The sequence below is a fragment of the Dictyostelium purpureum genome (genome assembly GCF_000190715.1).
Source record: "Dictyostelium purpureum unplaced genomic scaffold DICPUscaffold_5, whole genome shotgun sequence".
Taxonomy (NCBI): Eukaryota; Evosea; class Eumycetozoa; order Dictyosteliales; family Dictyosteliaceae; genus Dictyostelium; species Dictyostelium purpureum.
Window position 1 is genome coordinate 149,594 of NW_003519342.1, and position 21,151 is coordinate 170,744.

General features: G+C 24.7%; 1 protein-coding gene across 1 annotated transcript in view; it reads right to left on the reverse strand.

Moving 5' to 3' along the window:
- Positions 1 to 425: 425 nt before the first annotated feature.
- DICPUDRAFT_91068 (uncharacterized protein) overlaps positions 426 to 21,151 on the reverse strand; it is a 48,734-nt gene continuing 28,008 nt past the window's right edge. Inside the window, exons 6-7 of the mRNA XM_003283242.1 lie at positions 9,209 to 9,219; positions 426 to 443 (exon numbers count right to left, since the gene is read on the reverse strand). The gene's annotated coding sequence lies outside the window, so the exon portion shown is untranslated. The remainder of the gene's footprint in view (positions 444 to 9,208; positions 9,220 to 21,151) is intronic.

Genomic DNA, 21,151 nt, shown 5'->3' on the forward strand with positions numbered 1-21,151 from the left:
AATAAAAACAAATTTGTTTTATTTTTAATCAGTTCCCAAATAATCAAACCCAATAAAAAATAACAATTTTTATATCCAAATTAAAATATTGATAATATAAATTTATAAAAAAAAAAAGTGTTTTTAGTGTGAAAAAAAGTGTGTGTGGGTGTATTTAGGGGTGAAATTTTTTTTTTTTAAAAAAAAAATTTTTGCAATAAAATTTGAACTTAATTGTGATATCTATATATTTATATAAATAAATTCTAATATTTGATTAAAATATATCTTCACTTTTCAGTTTTAAAGAACCTATAATATCGTGTTATAATACTGAAATAGGTAACTTAAATAAATTTAAAAATTTTCAAAACAAAATCTTGGGATTCTAATTAGAATCATAGCTTCCCTTAAAAAAATATCTGACAATTAAGCAAAATCCAAAAAAAAATGTTATTTAAATTTTGTTTAATAATTAATTGAATTTATATGAACAAAAAAAAATAAAAAAATGACTTTTAAATCTTTAAAACAATCAGTTATTTTTTTTTTTTTTAAAAAATCTTTCTAAATGATTTAATTTATATTATTAGAAATTTAAGAGATAGTATTTTATTATGCATGTTATATTTTTAATTGATATACCCCTACTTGATCTTGTTATGTCCAGTGAGCAATTGAGGTTTCTTACTGAAGTGACGAATATGAATGATTTTAGTTTCTTGAAGTTGATGAATTTCAAGGTATTTTTACATTTGAAAAACAGGTGACTGTATAGGTCATTATGAACATTTTCATTACATAGTCTACATGGTTTTTGGTGAATGAAATTGATGGGTAGACATCTTGCTTGAATTTTGAATAGGGTATTTCTTGATTTTGGATCTTTAATGTTAAGGATATTCCTGAATAACTTTTAAAAACTCTACCCTTTTTTTTTTTTTTAAAAAGTGAAGATAATTAAAAGCAAATGCTTTAAAAGCTGTACCCTGATGTATTAAGTCATCATTTTGGGATAATAAAAAGCAAATGATTAAAATAGTAAATTATTGAGTAATGATCTTTTTTTTTTTTTTTTTTTTTTTTAAAAGTGAAGATGATTCTTAATGATATATTAAGTCATCAGTTTATTGTGTTTGGTATGTGTTTAATGCTTATATGAGTTTTACCACACTGCATACAAGTTGGGCACGGTAACGTCAATTCGTGTGTGATTCGGAAAACTTGCTGAGACTGGGGAGTAATGATATTTGTTCATTATGTAATGTAGATGGAGCTACTTTAGTTATAGATAAATAATAAATATAAATAATTCTAATAATCAAATAAATATACAATTATTTTGTTTGTGAAAACTAAAACCGAAAACTAAAAAATAAAATTTTATTTTTTAAATTTTTCAATTTTTTTATTTTTATTTTATTTTTAATTTTTAATTTTAAATAATAAACTATTTAAAATAAAGGAAAATATAAATATATTATTTAGTTGAGATATAATTATAACTGTAATATTCATTTAATTCTAAAATGCATATGAATACATTACAATTACAATAACTTCCGGAAAGATATGCTAATAAATGAAAACACCGGGAAGAATTAATTATAAAAAAGTTTCGCCCAAAGGGGGGCTCGAACCCCCGACCACAAGGTTAAAAGCCTTGCGCTCTACCGACTGAGCTATCTGGGCTATTTGATGTTAATAATAAAAAACTGCTTAAAAAATTTTATAAAAAATAAAATATAATTTCAAAAAATTGAAATTTCAATTTTTTTAAAATTTTTTTTTTTTTAAATAATAGAATCTTTATTTATTTTATTAATTTCATTTTTATTTTATTTATTTTGTTGTGTTTTGGTTTTATGTTTTATATTTTTTTTATTTTTATTTATTTAAATTTTAAAACTATTATTTAATTTTGTTGGATTCTTGATTGAAGTTGAATGATAAATTCATAATATGAACAACCTTCAGGGGTTCTATCTTCGACTAATAAAGAAGTAAACTCAGCTCTTCTTTGCTTATCATTTGAAGGAACTAAATAAAGTTTTAAGTAATCTTGATAAGAGGATCTAGCGTGTTCGATTACCTTACGAGCGTATCTATTATTTTCATTGTCGAGTATTGGGAAATCTTGGAAGGTATTAATATCGAGAGTTTGTTGATCGCAACCAAAAATATCAAAGAACACTGTTGGTTCAATAGCTTCACCAATGTAAATATATATAGTATAACCATTAACAACTGCGAATAAACCATTACGAGAGAGTTGATCTGATGCGAGTTTACAAGAATGTGGAACAAATGGTGTATTGGTATCTTGTGGTGGTTGATAATTTGGTGGTGCTAAAAGGGAATAAAAGTATGGGTAGAAAAAGTTGAGACATGAATTTAAATCCAAGGCTTTCATACGCTGCATATGGAATGAACGGATATCTGGATTGGTAAGACGGCTAGAGAAAATAATATTTTTAACCATAGCAACAACATAGAGTGGAAGATGTTTAAGTGATTCTGGAAGTAAAAGTTTTGGTGCATTTTGGCTGAGAGTAACACCACCACCAGCTTGAGGATTGTTGGCTGAAACATTTTTAAAGCCTTGGAGTATTTCTACACATTTGTTAGCGATAGCATCTCTAGCATCGCTAAGACTAGATGAAAGTGCTTTATCGATAGCCATCTTACTAATTAAACTGGTGACAACAGATACATCTGCATATCTAAAGAGGTCATAAGCATTGTTAACGACAGGAATTGAAATTGTGAATACTCTGACTCTACGTTCACCACAACTATGAGTATAAAGGAGAGCTGATTGAAGACATGCATATTTTTGGCCAATTGAATCGGTGATACCTAACTGAAGAGTAATAGTTTTGTCACTATCCATAGTTGGGAGACCAAGGAGATCAGAGTTCTTTAAAAAGTAATTGCCATGGTAAGCATTTATGGTAAGACCACGACTTGAACGTACACGCATAACAGCTTCCCAAGCAACATCTCTACCAAGACAATGAATGAGATTAGCAGCAAATACTTGACCATCTCTTGAGGCTACAAATGATGGATAGTAATACATTTGACCACCAGTAATTTGACATAATGAACCTAATGATGAAGTATCGGTATAATCATTTGAAAAGAGGAACATATCAACACTTAATTGTTGTGATGTACAACTAAGAGCCAACTCTTTATAGAATTCACCATCTGCTGAAGGTTGTAATAATGACACTTCTTTTTTAGTACCTAAAACACTTTGATAATCTCTAATTGAAAGTTTACCGATTGGGCCACGTGGAATGTAGGATTGCATAACAACTAATTTACCACCAACACGTTCACAAATACTAAAAGCTGCTTTAAGTGCTGAGCCTAAACATGATTCTACTTTTTGTTGGGTACGTACTTGATTTTGGATAATAGTAAGAGTATTATCAATAACTTCACGACAATCTTTTAAGTTTACTAAAAAGTCTTCGAATGGTGGTACATAAACTTGATCTAAATCGGTAACAATAAACATTTGTGGACGATTTGATGGATTTGCTTTTAAATTATAAAAATGAAGTGAATCATCAAAAGTCATAATACCAAATCTAGTTCTACCTAAGCCCTTCTTTTGAAGGTCATCTAATGTTGTCTTGATTGCACTGATTGCTGTATTTAACATTCCACTAACAATTGACTCGTAACATACATCGATAATAAAGAAATAAGTTGGTGGTTGTGGTGCTCTAATTGTATAATCATTACTTGCTAAAAATTCGACACATCCTCTTTTTAATTCTGGTCTAGTATCAATATCTTGTCTTAATCCAGTTCTATAATCAATTTGTGAATAATAATCTTGTGGTGCTAAAAAATAAATAATAAAAATATTAATATTAATATACTTATTATTAACTATTACAATTATATTAAACTATTTGATCTGAATACTTACTATCATTTATGTTTTCACACATACAACATCTCCATTTTGCACCATTGTTTAACCATGTTACAAATGGATTAATATAAGTTCTACATCTTTTACATCTAACAATTGAAGAAAAAACAACTGGTACTGGATTCTAAATAAATAAATAAAAAACATTAGTATTAATCCAATGTACTATTATAATTTATAATTCTATATGTCTTTGTTTACATTTGGATCATTGGCGAGTGGGTGAACATTTAAACCAAATGGAATATGAACTTTATTTAATAATGATTGATTATTTGGAATAGCATTCATTGATAATCTCATATAAGATTTTGGACAAAGGTTATCAATATTTGGTACTGGTGCTTCGACTTGTTGTTGTTGTTGAAGACTTTGTTCTTGTGGTTGTGGTTGATAAGGTGTTTGTGGTTGTTGTGGCTGCCATTGTTGTTGTGGTTGTTGATTTTGTTGTGGTTGCCATTGTTGTTGTGGTTGTTGTGGTTGTGGATAATTTGGGACAAAAGTTGTTGGTTGTTGTGTTTGTATTGGTGATACTGAATTACCTGCATTAACTGTTGGTTGTGAAAATGGAAATGTTTGTGGTTGTAAAGTATTATTTGGATATTGTGGTTGTTGTGGTTGGTAATTTGCATTATTCATTTGTGGTTGTGAGATATTCATATTATTAAAACCTGAAGTTAAAACTGCTTCATTTGTTGGATCTACTGGATAAACTCTTTTACCGGTACCATGTTGTGGTGAAATCATTGATGGAGTTGCTCCATTATTTTGTTGTGGTGATATATTTTGTTGTGTTGGTTGTGTTGGTTGTATTGGTTGTGTTGGTTGTGTTGGTTGAGTTGGTTGTGTTGGTTGGTACTGTGGTTGTTGATTATATGGATTATATTGTTGTTGTTGTGGTGAAATTTGTTGATTTGGTTGTTGATTATAAAATTGTTGTTGTTGTTGTTGTTGTTGTTGTTGTTGGTACTGTTGTGCTTGTTGATCTTGACTTAATTGGTTTGTTTGATCAATTGGATATTGCCTTTTTTGTGACATTCTTTCGTTATATTTATATTATTTGATTATTATTTGGCTATTAAAAGGCTGTAGTGTTTTTTTCCTCTTTCTCTATATTATCTATATTTATTAAAGTGATTTTTAACAAAATATCAAATAAAAATAATATAAAAAAAAAAGATTTAAATAATTTTTTTAATTATAATTATAAATAAATAAAAAAAAAAAAAATATTAAAAAAAAATAAAAATAATTTAAATAACACAAATTTTTTTTAATTTTTTTTAAATTTTTAATTTTTTTTTTTTAAAAATTTTTTTAAAAAAAAAATTATGAAGATGATTCATCCTTTTTTTGGAGGAAGTTCAAAATAAAATTAATAAAAATATATAGAAATAATATTTGTTTTTATAGTTATGACTAATTAAGTTTACCTATTATTGCTTATCTGGTTATAAATCGTATGTATTATCATTCTTTTATTTTTTTATTTTTCCTTTATTTTTTTTTTTTTAATTTTTTGCTGACTCACCCCTTTATTTTTCCAATGACCACGTTCAATTATAATAATAATAAATAAAATTTATCAAATATATATTTTTAAATATATTTGTAAATATATTTGCAAATATATCATCAATATCCAAATCAAAGTTATATAAATAAATTTTATATGCCACAAAAAAATAATAAACTTGGTCAAAAGTAGTCAAAATAATTCTTTGAAAGAATTTCTTCAAGTCATTAAAATGACGACCTTCAAATATAAAATAGTAATAATGTTTCAATCAAACCTACACACACAATATTTTTAAAAAAAAAAAAAACGATATTTGCATTATTTATTTCAAAACCAATGGTCATTGGGAAAATTTAAATTTCCAATTTTTTTTTGTTCTTTTCAAAAAAATATAATCTTTGAATTAAAACATTTTTATATAAATATAGTATTTAAATCAAAGAGATTTTTAAAAAACACTTAAATTATATTTTAAATAAATAAAATTCAAATAATAATATTTAATTTAAATTATTTTTAACCTTTTTAAATATTATTAAAAAAAAAAAATTAAAAAAAAATTTTTTAATTAAAAAAAAAAAAAAAAAAAAAAAAATTTTAAAAACCGAAAAAAATTAATTATTTTCATTATCAATTGGGGTTTTACCAAAGAATTAATAATATTATATAAATAAATAATAATAACAATACTAAATTTGTAATAATAAAATAATAATAATAAAAGTTTTTTTCACATTAATAAATAAATATTAATATCTTTTATAAAAATGATGCAAGAAGAAATTACTTATGATCAATACCTTCAATCAGCCGTTGAGGTTGTTAAGGAAATAGGCCCAATGATTTTAAAGAATTATAACAGTCGTTCAAAAAAAATCGAATATAAAGGGGCTATTGATTTAGTTACAGATACAGATAAAGGTAAAATTAAAAATATATTAAAGAAAAAAATATATTAAATTTAAAAAAAAAAAAACATTTATTAATAATTTTTTTATTTTTTTTTTTTTTAAATAAATTAAAATTTTTAATAATTACAGCTGTTGAAGAATTTATTATTAAAACTTTAACAAATAAATACCCACATACTAAAATTTTAGGAGAAGAATCAACAGTTGATGGTCAATATAATTGGGGAAATGAACCAACATGGGTAATCGATCCAATCGATGGTACTACCAATTTTGTTCATAGATTCCCATTATTTTGTGTTTCAATTGCATTATCAATTAATAAAGAAATTGTTGTAGCATGTCTTTATGCTCCAGTCCTCAATGAATTATTCACTGCCACTAAAGGTGGTGGTGCTTTCCTCAATGGTGAACAAATTTATACCTCATCCATCGATACACTTTCACAATCAATTATTTCAACTAATGTTGGTTACGATAGATCTGATAGTGGTATTGAATTTATGTTAACGTAGGTGTTATTAGAAATAAAACCATTTACTGGTATTCAATTATGTAATATTAATATTTATTCGGTATTATTATTTATTTAATATAGTAATTTTAGAAATATGTTAAAAGATAATGTTCAAGCATTAAGATTTTCAGGTACAGCAGCATGGGAAATGGCTAGTGTTGCATGTGGTAGATCAGATGCATTTTATGAATGGGGTATTCATCCATGGGATATTGGTGCCGCTTCACTTTTAATTACTGAAGCTGGTGGTGTAGTTGTTGACCCAAATGGTGGCAAAGTAGATATGGAAGCCCGTAGAGTTTTATGTGGTAACAAAGCTATCGTTGAAAAACTTTCAAAATTATTAATTGAAAAACCAGGTCAAAAATAAAGATAAATAAAGATTTTAAAAAAAAAAAACAGTATATATTAAAAAAAAAAAAATAGAAATATAATGCAAAGTTTATTTTTGAAAAGAAAAAAGATTAAAATATAATTATTTAAATATAAATCACACCTTTATTTTAATATTATAATAACAATTAAAGAAATTCATCAAAAAAATTATAAAAATAATAAATTGAAAAAAAAATAAAGTATAATTTATTTTTTGGTTTTAAAGAATAAAGATGTATTTTTAGAAAAAACACATTGTAAAGAAAATCAACACAAATAATACAAGAAATAATTATTTTACCAATAAATCAGATTCAATTTTTTTTCTTTATGTTTTATTTATTTATTTTTCTTAAAGGTTATTTATAATAATCTTTAAATAGAATACAAATAATAAAATCAAAATCAAAAAGTTTTTAATCAATTTCATAAAAAATAATGAAATATAGTATATATTTTAAGAAAGAGGTGATAATAATAAGTTTCTATTGGGTGACCAACAAAAAAATAAAAATTAATAATATGTTGTTTTTTTAAAAAAAAGAAATTGTTATGTTTTTACTAAATTTTATTTTTGTTATTGGTTATTGTTTTTATTATAATTTAGAAAAGGAAAGAAAAAAAAAACTTTAAAAAAAAATAGTTTTTTATTGTTAGTTTCAATTATTTATTATTTTTATTATTATCATTATTGTTATTATTGTTGTTATTTTAGCTCTACTCAGATTATTTGCTAATATTATGCATTATAGTCAGTAAATATACTATAGTAATATTCCCATGATATGTTTTTTTTTTTTTTTTTTTAATAATAGGGTTAAAAAATATAAAAGTAAATGTGTGTGAGATTATATTTATATACACAAATAGGAAGATGGTAAAATTTATATTTTTTTAAAAATATATCTGTTTATAAATAATCAATCATACTTTTTTTTATTTAAAGGACCAAAATAGTAAATAATAATAAATGGAGTTAATAACATTTGTAAATTAAAAATAACAATAGTAATAATAATATAATGTTTTAGGGGTATGTTTTAATATAGAAATAAATAAAAGTTGGAGGGGTAATGGTGGTGGTGGTAATGGTATTATTATTATACGGTATTGCGAATGAGGTGTTATCATAACTGATAACATAGATAAATATTTATTTTATTAACTATTTTGTATAGGAAAATACATTTTATTATAATAAAAAATGAAGATGATATCATTTGTTTTTTCAATATTAAATAAAATTCTGATTTGGTATTGTTGGCATGATTGTATTACTTTTTTCATTTCACTCTCTTTAAATATGCATATAAAAAACAAAAAATTAAAAAAATTATTAAACTATATTGTATATTCCAACTCTTTCGCACTCTCTTTTTTTTTTTTTTTTATCTAAATCTGTATCTGTTATCATGTTAGTGAATGGATTTAATAATATCAAAAGAATTGGGGGGTGGGTGACTGAATGTGTGTGATGTATGTGTGTGAGTTTATTTAACTATAAAGTTAAAGTTAGCTTTTTATAAAAATGGAAGTATTTAATTTTTATTATTTTTGGTAATAAAAAAAAAATAATAAAAAAAAAAAAAAAGGAAATAGAAAAAGGTATAAAAGTAGAATCTTTTTTTTTTTTTTTTGACATTATCATTCGCATTATAATCGTTTTTTCAAAAAAAAAAAATAAAAAATAAAAAATAAAAAAATAAAAAAAATAAAAAACAATTTTTTATAAAATTTTTTTAAATTTTCATAGTTCTCTTATCAAAAAATTTATAAACTATTTTTTAAAGTTTTTTCTTTGTTTTATAAACTCGAATAATTATTTTCATATTATTCCTACTTCACACATACACATTCACTATTACCACCCAAAATTAATAGATATATCTATTCACCACACACACACACAATTTTTATAATTTTTTTTTTTTCATTTATTTTTTTAAATTTAATTTTTATTAAAATAAATTAACTATACCTAATTTTTGCATCATTGTATTTACAAAACATAAATTGGTTTATTTTTTAAGGTAATAGTTTTTCGTATTTTATTTTTTTTTTTATTTTTTTATAAAAAAAAGATATTTAAATTAAAAATAAAAAAATAAAAAAATAAAAAAAATTGAATAGAAAAATGTTCAGATTAATAAATAAAAAAAATTGTTCATTAATTGTTAAACCAATAATTAAAAACTCAATTGTATCAACAACATCATTACTTAAACCAAACTCTCTTGCCATTATATCTAGTTTTAATAATAGTTATTTCAGTACATTTAATAATAATAATATTAATATTAACAATAAAAATAATAACAGTATTAAAAATGAAAACACAATTTTACAAACAAATAATAAAAATATTAGTTTATCAAAATATTCTTTAATAAATAAATATACAACCGTTACAGCTACAATTAATGATGATAATGGTAATAGTAATAACAATGTACCAAATAACCAAAATGATTGGATAAGCAAATTCCCAAGATCAGTTCAACCATATTTAAGACTAAGTAGAGTAGATAAACCAATTGGTGTTTGGTTACTATTATATCCATGTTATTGGTCTATAGCATTAGCCGCACCAGCTGGCTCCTTACCTGATATAAAGACAATGTTGGTATTTGGTATTGGTGCATTCATAATGAGAAGTGCAGGTTGTGTTATTAACGATATGGCAGATTATAAATTTGACTCTAAAGTAGAAAGAACTAAAACCAGACCACTAGCATCAAAACAATTAACTCACAAACAAGGTTTGGTATTTTTAGGCGCTCAATTATTAACATCATTTGCTTTAATTTTATCATCATTAAATTATTATACGTAAGTCATCATCCATTCATTCAATAATTCATTCTTTTACTTTTATTCAAAAATACTAATTTTCTTATTGTATTTAGAATCTTTTTATGTGCATCATCATTACCAATTGTTGTTTTATACCCATTTATGAAAAGATTTACATATTATCCACAATTTGTATTGGGTTTAGCATTCAATTGGGGAGCATTAGCAGGATATTCAGCAGTTGCAGGTGCATGTAATTGGTCAGTTGTTGTACCATTATATTTAGCAGGTATAAGTTGGACAATGGTGTATGACACAATTTACGCACATCAAGATAAAAAAGATGATATTTTAGTTGGAGTAAAATCAACTGCTTTGAAATTTGCAGAAAAGAGTCGTATTATTTTATCAGCATTCTCAGGATTGGTTATTAGTGGTATGTTTTTAACTGGTATCACCGCAAATTTACCATGGATTTATTTCTTGGGAACTGCAGCATGTTCAACTCATCTCATTTGGCAATTAAAAACTGTCGATTTCAACAACCCTTCTTCATGTTTAGATAAATTTATTTCAAATAAGAATTTTGGTTTGTTTTATTTATTCATCATTATAATTTCAAAATTACTTCAAGATAGTCAAGAAGAAGAAGAAGAGGAAAAGAAAAGAAGAAAAGAAAATAATGGTGATAAATTAATCGAATTATAAAAAATTAATCTACTCAAAAAAACAAAAAAATCAAAAAAAAAAAAATTTTCTCCCCATCAAAACAAAATTGTATATAATAAACCAATAAATTAAAATAGGCGAAATAGAATAAACAAACAAAAAAAAAAAAGAAACATAAAACATCCTTTTTTTATACATTATAAATAAAATACAAAATTTTTTTTTTTATATTTTTTTTTTTATTGTTTTTTTATTATTTTCTAAATTTATTTATTCTGCAGTTGGGGGAGTTGTGGATTCTGCATTACGAGATTTTCTCTATAAAAAAAATGAAAAAGATTTAAATATTAGTAAATGCAATGCAACAATTGAGTCAATATGATATAAAATGATGTTATTTACCTCATCCATTGATTTGATATATTCTGAATGCTTTGGACCTTTTGAAATTGTAACTAATAACTCTACACTTGGGATATAATCTGTATGAATTTCTATATAAAATGGTTATAAATTAGATTTTTTGCAATATTATTATGTTGTTGTTGTTTTTAATTAATCATTTATTTACTTTCGATTTTAATAACTTCTTTTGATCTTAGGTAATCAATAGTTGTGACTACTTTTCCAATTGCTTCGCCCAAACCTGAAATATTTAAAAGATTTTCAGAGACGAGGTATCTTGCAGTAAGATCTGAAAAATAATAAAGATTCTTAGCTTTTTCAGCAGAGATCTTTATCTTTTTAATTTCTGGTTCATTTGAGGTAGTGTTATTATTTATTTCTGTTGTTGGTGATGCTGGTGAAAGAATATTGGTGTTTGGTGGTGTAATTGGTGGTGATTGAGTAACGTCTGTATATATATATATATATAAAATAATGATAGTGATCCACAATTAATATAAATTAAGATATTTTTCATTTGATTTATTATAGATTTGAAATTTAATTAATTTATTTTCCCAATATTTTTATATTATTAAAATTATTAAAAAAAAAAAAAATAAAAAAATAGAATAAAAATTAATAATTGGTTCTGGAGTTTTGTTTTTTATAAGATTCTATTATATTTTATTGCACAAATATTACCTGACATTGTGTGTATTAAGGGTTGGTGAATTAAAAAATAGTAATTAAATTAAAAAAAAAAAATTTAAAAATTAAAAAAAAATTAAAAAAAAATTAAAAAAAAATTAAAAAAAAATTAAAAAAAAATATAAAAAAATTAAAATGATTGTTGGGTTCTTTATGGAAAAATAATAATAGAATAGATATTTTTAATAACAATGGATTGAATTTACAAAAAATATGTTCAAGTAATTTTAAATATTTTGATTTTCTTTGATAAAGTTACTAATTGTTTTTTTTTTTTCCCCTATTTTTATTTTATTTTTAAATATTTGTTAACATTTTTTTTGAATTATAATAGGTATTTCGTATGACAGTAGTAATGGCGCCAATATCTCTGTCTTTACCAGCAACTTTTGAAAGGAATTTAAGATAACTTGGACGAACGGTATTTGGTTCCCAAACGAAACCGTGGAACATAATAGTAGTACATAAACAGAATAATAATGTATCACCATGTTTATATGATTTAACATAACTATATTTTTCATTTAAAAAATAATAAAAATAAAGTAATTGTGTTAATTTAAAAATATTCTTTTTCATTTTTGTATTTCATATAGTGTATATTATGTCTTACCCTCTTTTAACAGCAGCATTAAATAATGATTCTAAAGCTCTTGCAAATAAATAAAGTGCCATTTCTGTTGATTTTGAAAACATCATTGCAGAACCTGCAATAAAACCTGCAATTAAACTATTTAAACCATCTTCTTTCTTTCTAATAGCTCTAAGTAAACAATTAATACCTTTAAATCCACCTGTATAAAGTCCTAAAAATAAACCGAATCCAATTGGTTCTTTATGAAGAATAGATTGTCTAATTAATTTCTTTGGGCTGTTTTTTTATATGAGTAAAAAAAATTAGTAAAATTTCAATTTTATTTGATTTTTATCTTTTGAAACATTTTAAACTTTACTTTCTATATAATCTTCTTAAAACTAAGCCTGTTAATAATGCAATACCAGCTCTTAAACCATAGCCAATAGCAAAACCTCTAACTATTGTTTTTAAACATGAATAAATGCATGATTTTTCATGTCTGCATAATTTATTAGTGGATTTTATAGTAGTTTCGACGGTTGAGATTTCTTGAACATTCATTTCTTCCTCTTCTCTTTTAATCTCCTTTTCAATCTCCTCTTGAGATACATTTTGTTGATGTTGTTGTTCTTGTTCTTGTTGTTGCTGTTCCATTTTTTATTTTATTTTCGATTTCTCTATATATGATTTTATTTTATGAATATAGAGTTATAAATTTAAATAAAATGAAAAGGTTTCTAATCAAAAAACAAAAAATAAAAATGAAAATAAAAATAAAAAAACACACATTAAAAAAAAAAAAAAAAAAAAAACAAAAATAAAAAAAAAATAAAAAAATAAAAAAATAAAAAAATTATTTTATAAAAATTATTTTAAAAAAACTATTTTTTTTCTTTATTTTATAATTATAAATAATGATTATAAATAAATAAATATACAGGCTTTACAGGTTTTAGAAAAATGTTAAATATCTTAGTAAAGAGCCACCAGTCCTAGTATTACAGTCACAATTGGACGTAAAGCTATTGTTGTCCTTTTTTATCGGATTACAAACATTTTCCAATGGAAATTTCTTTTTCTCAATAAAACTATTCACCGAGGAAATTAAAACTTTTTAAAAATAAAAATAATTTAAATTAGTTCTTAAAATTCTTTAAATATTTAATTTTTTTTTTTTACTTACGGTATAGCATTTTATTTTTTCAATATTTTATAATTAAATTATTTTTATTTTTATATTTATAATTTTTTTTTTTTTTTTTTTCAATAAATAAAAAAATGAAATTCCTACCAAAACATAGACATTTTACTAAACTACAAAAATACTGATTCCTTTTTTTTTTTTTTTAAAGTTTTTAATGAACAATTTTTTTTTTTTTTTTTTTTCTGGCAATAATAACAATAATAAATTAATATTAAATTTAAATCTTTAATCTAAATAAAATTAAAATTAAAATTAAAATTAAATCTTCAAATTTTTTACTTTCCAATCATACAATAGTTTTAAAGAGATTTTAACAATTGTTGAAGAGGAGATAAGACAAAGAATGGAAGAAAAGTTAAATCTTTAAAGAGAACAAATAAATCTTCAACTTTAATATTTAGTACCCTCAAAGAGATCTTAAAAATAGATGTAATTAGGTTATTGATTTAGAATTTTTTAAGGCGAATATCAAGATCGTAATGCTAAAACCAATGACTGTTTGAAGCTTTCCTATAAACCAGGTGGAAATGATCAAGAGACAATGTTAATTGAAACAAAATTTAAAAAAATGACTACATTTAAATTGAACATAATGTACAATAATCTATTGGAAAGAAAAATTATTGTAATAGTTAATTCAAAAGTTTTGATAGTGTCAAGAGATAGATTGAAAAGGTATTGGATAAGTACTTATAACTTCAGGCGGGATGTTCTTTTGAACAATAAATACCATTTGTAATGATTTTTTTTTTAAAAGTAAAGATGATTCTTAATGATATTAGGTCATCAGTTTGTATTTGTTATGTTGAGTTGTATGATTTTTTTTTTTTTTTTTTTTTTTACAAGTGAAGATAATTAAAAGCAAATGCTTTAAATTATTCAGTAACGTGAAGACAATTAAAAGCAAATGCTTAAAATTAATCAGTAAAGTATGTATGTTGAATTAGCGATAAGTAGCTCCATTTACATTTTTTTTTAAAAAAGCTTACTTAATAATATAATGAATATTATTAGTGTAAGCGACAGTGTTTATTTATATTAAAATATAAAAACATAAACATTTCATATAAATTTTATTTTTTTTAATTATTTGATCTTAGTGCCTTACAAGTAATGCAAATGAAATAGCAAAATCTCTGAAAAGATATTTCTAAAATCAAAAAATATCGACAGCTGCAGGGTTCGAACCTGCGCCTCCGAGGAGATCTGATTTCAAGTCAGACGCGTTAGACCACTTCGCTAAGCTGTCAATTGATGGATAATTTTAAAAAAAATTTGTAAAATGGTTTTTAAGCTTTAGGGAAAAAAAACCATTTTACAAGATGCTTGGTGAGACCCTGTTGTATGAATCGAATTGGAGAAGCCATTCTTACCAACTTGACAACACCAATTTTACAAAAAATTTGTAAAATAAACAATAAAAACCTGAAAGCCTCAACTTTTAAAAATAATAAATTTCATGAAATTTATTATAAACATTTTCATTTTCCTTATTTTTTATTAGTTTTTTTTAAAATAAAAAGTTACAATGAATAAGTTAAATCAACAAGATAAACATCAAAATACAAATCTAAATTATAAAAAAAATTTTATTTTTAAAAAATGATAACAATTGTAATTAGAAAATTTATATATATTTAATTATAAGAACATTGGCATGAGCTATCTTTTGTATGTGAACAAAAATCTCCAACAAAAGGATAATTGCAAGTGCAAACGCCATTATTACACTCTCCATTGTTAAAGCAATTATTAAAACACATATTTGGGTCATAAGAAAATAAATTTGAACCAGTAAATACTAATTGATTATTTGAGTCAAATAATGTAGCATCTTGGGTTCCTGTACCTTGTGGGATATAACATTTAATATATATATTTCCTGTACTAATAAAAATAACTTTTTTTCCTCCAATAAAAAGAGAGAAATTTTCTGGAGATGTGGTGAACCAACCTTCAATAGTAGTTACACCACCATCGACTGATGTTGATGGAATAGATGTAATATATGGTGACTTCATAACATTACAAAGTTGACCCTCATAACCAGTTGAGCATATACATTTTCCCATATAATAATTACCATGTTCACAATTATTGATATATGGTGAATAAAAATCCTCCATTAAAATATTAACTCCATTTGTAGTTGTAATTTCAACATCATAAAATTCATATAAATTTAACGGATCTACTGCACATTCAATTCTTGATGATGAAAGAGTCCATGATGGATAACATGTATTATCCCCAATTTTTATTGATAAGCCAGATAAATCATCACCAAAGTATCCATAAAAGGTAACATAACCACCAGTGGAGTAAGCGGCCTGATAAAATGAAATATGGGGTGTTATAATAGAGCATGAAGGACCAGAATGGTATAGAGGGCATTCATCAGATGAAGATGAACTTGAGGAGCCTTGTCCATAACAATTTGAAACAACTAATAAAAGAACTAATAATATAAGTAATAATTTCATTTTTAAAAATTAATAATAATAATAAAATAAATGATATAATAATGAAATATAAAAAATAAAAAAAAAAATTTTTATAGTTTTTTTGAAATTATAGATTTAATTATAAATAAAATTGTGAGAAAATTATTATAAAGCATTTAAATTTACAGCAAATATTAAAATTTTATAATTTCCAAAAAAATTTATTTCTACGAAATTATCTTCCATCAAAACTTCATAAAAATCCAAAAATCTTTTTTTTTGCAAAAGATGATTTTTTAATTTTTTTTATTTTATTTTGTTTTCGTGTAAATGAATTTTTTTTTTTTAAAAAAGAAATAATTTTTTATAAAAATTCGCCAACGATTATTGTTAAAAACTAAGAATAACGATAATTTTTAATCACTAATTATTAAATTTTCAAAAAAAAAAAAATAATGCCCAAAAAAAGATTTTATAATTAATTTATAAAGATAATAAAATAATATAAAAACCATTATTTATTTTTTTGATTTATATTTTTTATGCTATTGGCCACTCTTTGTAAAGAGTGTTTCCAGCTCTTCCACGGGGAAGTTAGTGCACTAGAGCCGAATGGTTAATTATAACTTCTTACTGAAGTATAAATAATTAAACACCATATTGAAAATTTGTGATTAATTATTTATACCACTAGAATTTTTTTTTTTTTTTTTTTTTTTTTAAAAGTGAAAATAATTAAAAGTAAATGCTTTAAATTAATCAGTAAAGTACCACGCAGAATACATAATTAACCACCACATTGAAAATTAGGTAACTTTCAAAAAAATATTTTTTTTTTTTTTTTTTTAAAAGTGAAGATAATTAAAAGTAAATGCTTTAAATTAATCAGTAAAATTTTATTTAATGTTTTTTTTATAAAGTTTTTAAAGAAAATATTCTAAACTGTTGATATTTGGTAAAGATTTGGTGCTGATGAAGTATGCTCTTGCTATTCTTCTTTTGAATTTTCTATATTCTTCATTGATGTTGCTAATTGTTTGTGGTTGTTTAGCGTGTCTTTCCTTGATGTTTTTTAAACCTTTTAAGTATTCTAAAGTAGCTAGTTTAGTCCATTTTGAGGTTAGATTCTTATAATCGAGTTCTTTTATTGTATTTTCTTGATCGTCATATAATTCTTTACATAACCAAATCCAAACTTGATGAAATACCAGGGCTATGGCATTTCTATAAGCGAAACATCTAGTTAAGTCGAAATCTATTGCTTTATAGTTCCATTGGAAGTGTGATTTGTGGAATCTGGTGTTGTTGTAATCCATATTTATTTCTCCATCGGATTTGCGACCTTCTGGGATTTTGTATGTAATATTTTTTATTGATATATTCCTTCTTGATCTTGTTATGTCTAGTGACCAATTGAGGCCCCTTCCCGAAGTAATGAATATAAATGATTTTAGTTTATTAAAGTTGATGAATTTCAGAGTTTTTTTACATTTGAAAAATAGATGACCATATGGATCATTATTAAGATTTTCATTACATAGTCTACATGGTTTGTTGTGAATGAAGTTGATGGGTAAGCATCTTGCTTGGAATTTGAATAGAGTGTTTCTTGATTTTGGATCTTTAATATTAAGTATATTATTGAATAGGTTGATATAGCTATAACCTGTAAGTTGAAGACATTGTTGGAATTCTGTTTTGGGTGTAAAGCTGTTGAGATTGTTTATTTCCGAATACCATTCTGCTAAAGAAAGAGGTTTGCCGTCTTTATTTTTAATGGATTTCAACCCGTCTAGTAGTCCTTTTTTAACTTTTATTTGTATCCAATCATTGTAGTTTTTAAATAGGTAATCTGAAGTTATTGTTTTGGTTGATATTTGATGTTTCCAACTGTGTTGATATTCTGATTCTATTTTGTTAGTTTCAATTTTATTGATTATTTGATTTATCATCCATAATCTTTGTGCTTTTTGTCTGTTTTTGATATTCCAAAGATTCCAACCTCCTTGATCCATAGGATAATTTGCTCTTTTAGAGCTCATTAATTTGAAGACTTTAAAACCATTTGGACTTTTATTGTTAGGTGCTGATAGGAACCAATCTGCAATTTTATTGATTTCTTTAATTTCATCATCGTTGAATTCTTCAATATACGAGTAATATGTTATTCTTGATAGTGCAAAGGATTTGAGGATGTTTACTTTTGTTTTAATTGAGTTACTTGTTGTTTTCCATAATGATAACGAGGATCTTATAGAATTCAGTATTTCTGGTAGTTTTCTATGGATTCCGGTACCTGTGAAGTAGTAACCTAAATATCTTTCTGGTTTATTTGATATTGGAATAACTGAATTTGTTGTGTCTGGGTTGTTGATTGTTATTGAAACTGATTTATCTATATTTAGTTTTGATGATGTTGCTGTGCAAAATTGATTGAAGTGTTGAAGTACCAAATTAAGTTGGTCGTTGTTATGAACCATTGATGATGAATCATCTGCAAAACCTTGAAATTTGATTCTTCTGTTTGTGTTGTCTAAAGGAAGTCCAATTATTGATTTATCTTCTAGTATTGATCTAGCTAAAGCTTCTATTACCATTACATAAAGGGTCGGTGATAAAGGATCTCCTTGTTTTACTCCTCGTCCTATTATAAATTTATCAGTATTTTTACCATTTATTTCTATTTTTGCAAAGGAATTGGTGAGTAGTTGCATAATAAGATTAGTTAGTTTGGTTGGTACTTGAATGTGTAATAGTGTTCTGTAAATGGCATCATGAGATATAGAGTCAAAAGCTTTCTCAAAATCATAAAAAGTAATGATTCCTGGTAGTTTGTTCTTGATACAATATTTGATAATTTCGTTTACAGTCATTGTATTATCTGTAATTTTTCTGCCTCCAGTAAAGCCTTTCTGATTGGGGTTAATTATATCAGGAAGAATAGTCTGTAATCTATTGTTGATTACCTTAGATTGTATCTTGTATAGACAATTAGCAAGAGTTATAGGCCTTCTATTTTTGATGAGCATAGGGTCACCTTTTTTTGGGATTGTTATGATTAAACCTTCTTTATATTGTAGATCAATTATGTGTGGGTTGTTTAGGGTGTCATTGAAAGCAGAAGCTAACATTGGTGCTAGTTTTTCTTTATGTGTGATATAAAATTGATTGGTTATTCCATCTGGACCAGGTGATTTGTTTGGATTTAGTTGGTTTATTGCTAAAATTATTTCTTCTTTTGTAATGTCAGAATCTAAAATGTCCCATTTAGAATCTTTAGATATTTTCCAATTTTTGAGCATGTTTTGGTGGGTAATTGGGTCGTCGATACGTCTGGAGTATAGATTTTCATAAGTGGATAAAAATTCTTTTTCGATATCGTTTTGACTTGTAAAAATATTACCGTTTTGGTCCTTGATTGCTGAAATATTGTAATCATTTGATCTTTGTTTTATCTTAGCTGATATATATTTGAGTGAAGTTTCTTCGCAATATTTATTTAGGTCGCTATTTAATCTGTAATTTAATTGTTTTGCTTTATTAATGGAAATCAGAGTTGATGTTGCATACGAATTATATTCTGTATTAAGCAGTGATTTTAAACTGTTTATCTGAATTTTCTCTAGGTACATTGAATTTTTTTGAAACTCATAATATAGATCGTTGATATGGCTGATGATTCTTCTAAGTGTTTTGAATTTAATATCTGTTATATTGGAATTGATGTTTGATAAAAAATTGTCTATTTTAGTTAACATTGGGTTTGCTAAAATTGTTGATTTTTTTATTCTCCATCTTTTGGTTGTATTTGTGATTTTGCTGTGAGGTATAAATTCAGTAGATATGAAGTTGTGATCTGAGTATTCCGCAGGTGGTGAGATATTTTTGAAGTATAAGTTATTATAGTTTAAGAGGTTTTGATTGATGTATATTCTATCTAGTCTTCTTTGAATCAGTCTGTCACCTAAATCTGTTTTTATTTTCCTTTTGAAAGTTGGTAATTTCTTTGGGTCTGTATCAGTTAGTCTGTTATTTATTTTAATGGATTCTATTACTGTTGCTAAATCATCTGGTGTTGATATAAATTTTCTATCCACTATAAGATCATATGATAAGATTTGTGTATTTGTTTGTGGAAGTGTAAGGTCGTTTATGTCAAGACAGTTGAAGTCGCCTGCTATAATATCTATTTTATTTTCTGGATTATCATTGTTGTAGTATTTGTTATAGTGGTCGTTGATGTAAACTGCAAATAATTTACGTTCTTCTGGTTTTGCGGGGGCATATATTGCTAGAATTCTGGTGCTTGAAAAGGTGGTGATAATATCTGCAATGATGGCTCGACCGGGAATTGTGAAAATTTCTTTGAGTTGTATTGTTTTGTTGTTATGGTTTAGTATGCCGATTCCGTTTCCTCTATTAGTAACACTTATTAAAGATCCTGGGTAAGATTTTAAAACATGTTGTTGGTTTGAGTTAAGTTCGTTTACTATTGTTATTGAGTTGGATATTTGGGGTGAGTGAATATTTATGTAGTTATTTTTGTTATTGAATGTAGCATCAGTTCCCCATCCTCTGACGTTCCATTGATTTATTTTTATTATCATATTTATAGGTTGTATATATGATTGTTAACCCCCTTTTTAGGAGAGTTTGGATCTATGTAAATTGATTGATATTGGTTATTATCATATAATGAGTCTTTATCAATGTGAGTGTTGTTGTCATCTATTATTTCAATGTTAGAGTTTAAACTTAAGTATCCAAAACTGATTCTGTTTAATAATGAATTAGTAAGGTTGGTAACTCTGCTTCTTGGGATAGTATGTTTTTTGTTGTTGATGTTGTTGTTATTGTTTTTTGGTGCATTATTTATTGGTGATAGATCTTCTAAACTGATGTTTTGAGACATAGCTTTTCTTTTTCTATTATTGTTGTTTTGTATTGGTGATTGAATTATTGGTTGATCAACTAGAAGATTGTCAAATGAGATGGTCTGGTTATGTTCTGAAGATATTTTGACATTATCTTTAGTTTTGATATTAATTTTATCTTTTAACGGTGCGATTTTGTTGATTTTATCCATTCTATAACCGTTGGACGCACGTTTAAT